Raw genomic sequence first — 2028 nt, 5'->3', positions numbered from 1 at the left:
GGTCTGTTTTCATTTGCAGGTAGTTTGTTTTTTTTATTTAGCTTGGTCTGTTTTCATTTGCAGGTAGTTTGTTTTTTTTATTTAGCTTGGTCTGTTTTCATTGTCTGCATGTACGATAAGTAAATCTTATAATCAATTTATCTAGTGTCTTAGTGAATCTTCCTAAGGTGTAATAATTAAATAATTTTGCATTTTTTTTGGTTTCAAGTTCAATTTGTTGAATCTAGATTAATGATATTTAAAGAAATAGGATGATCTTGATGGAAGGACTGATTTCCTTTATTCCACTTTCTTTTTTAAGTTTTAAAACCTTTGAAATCTAACTTTATTTTGCAAAATACAAAAACATTTTTTTTTGTAAATTTCATTAAGTAGATCCAAAAAGTATTTTACTTAATGTTTTCTAATTTTTGCTTTTTACCCTGACTAGCTACTTTATTAAAACTCTCACTTAATGCTGGGTTGGATCACCTTCAATCCAAATTACAGCCTAGACTTAGCACGGTAAAGACTCCATAAGAACTCAGAAGTTGTCTTATTAAAACATAGTCCATGCAGCAAGGAATATGATCAGCAAAAACTTAGTTGCAAATCCAATGTTCAAGTTTTTCCCAAAGATGATCAGTCAGATTGTGATCTAGTATTGCTCTAGCCAAGTAAAATGATTAAAGTCACTTACAATAGATTTTGGATTGTACAAGTATACTGTTTTTTGCATTATTGTCTCAGAAGAGTTGTAGTCAGTAAGACTGAAAATGCAGCTTTGTGAGATGAACTTGATTGGCAACAATGAATAAGTATTCATTGTATGTTAATTACCATCCTAAAGAAAACAAAGGACCCAAACTGCCACAGAACACTTCTTACATGGTTACCTTGTAAGGAGTGTTCTTGCATTGTTGAGTTGTCTGTTGAAAAAGCACTAGCGGGTCATTTTCATCATAATTTTTTCATATTTTCCATATTTTTACTTTACAGTGCAGGTAAGGATAAAATGCACCTTAAAAATGTCAAACCACATCACATGCTTCTAGTCATTTACAACCAAAGTTCTTACTCTATGTGCTACTGAAACCATTCTTTCCTTTTTGTATCTCAGATAAACAGTTTTTAGACTGATTGTTTACTAACCTATGAAATTTTTTGTGATGCCCTTTGTCCGCTTTGATTGAAGATGGTCAAAATCCAGTCATTCTTGAAGGAATTAATCAACTGTGATACAGTCTGAAATCTGAATTGCTTGAAGATACTTGAATCCTAGTCAATCTTGAAGAAATAACTCAACTGTGATACAATCTGAAATCTGACTTGGTTGAATATAATCAAAAATTGGTCACTCTTGAAGGAATAACTCAAATAAGATGCAGTCTGGCATCTGATTTGCTTGAAGATAATCAAAACTTAGTCACATTTTGAAGGAATAACTCACATCTGCTTTTAGTTCAAGATAGATAAAACCTGGTCGTTGTTGAAGGCAGTGCTGAATTATGATATTCTGAGACCCTAATGTATGTCTAGTTTAAGAGGCCCCATATGATAAGGAAAAATTGAAATAAAATCGTTTTTTTCTTCTTTACAGGTGGTTAAGAAGCCCCTATATTGTGAGGCTGTAACTTAACTAGCTTATGCTTTAATCTGGCACTAGGATGCATCATGGTATTCATTTCATAAGCATGTCCAGTTATGTTTTCCATTAGTCTGCTTCCAGAAGTTGGAGGTCACTGTATTTTTTTAGTGCCAGGTGAACTTCTTTTCAGTTACACTGCTGATAGACTCTTTGAGCAAGATGTAAAAGAAATGGTCTCTGTTAGCAAAGTTTCCACTAAGTGGGCACTTACTATCATGCAGCTTTTAAAGTTGGAGAAATTCTAATTTTTACTCATTGTCTTAGAGATTATTCATGATATGACTACATCTCGTCTTCTGTGGATTATTCATGATATGACTACATCTCTACTTCTGTGGATTATTCATGATATGACTACATCTCTACTTCTGTGGATTATTCATGATATGACTACATCTCTA

The 2028-nt window shown here is 32.6% G+C and overlaps 1 protein-coding gene across 4 annotated transcripts in view; it reads left to right on the top strand.

The window, feature by feature from the left end:
- LOC106463417 (ankyrin repeat and SAM domain-containing protein 1A-like) overlaps positions 1 to 2028 on the top strand; it is a 42809-nt gene that overhangs the window by 23650 nt on the left and 17131 nt on the right. The gene's annotated exons all lie outside the window — the stretch shown is intronic.

The sequence above is a fragment of the Limulus polyphemus genome, unplaced genomic scaffold (genome assembly GCF_000517525.1).
Source record: "Limulus polyphemus unplaced genomic scaffold, Limulus_polyphemus-2.1.2 Scaffold52, whole genome shotgun sequence".
Lineage (NCBI taxonomy): Eukaryota > Metazoa > Arthropoda > Merostomata > Xiphosura > Limulidae > Limulus > Limulus polyphemus.
This window is presented reverse-complemented; position numbering and strand designations above follow the sequence as displayed.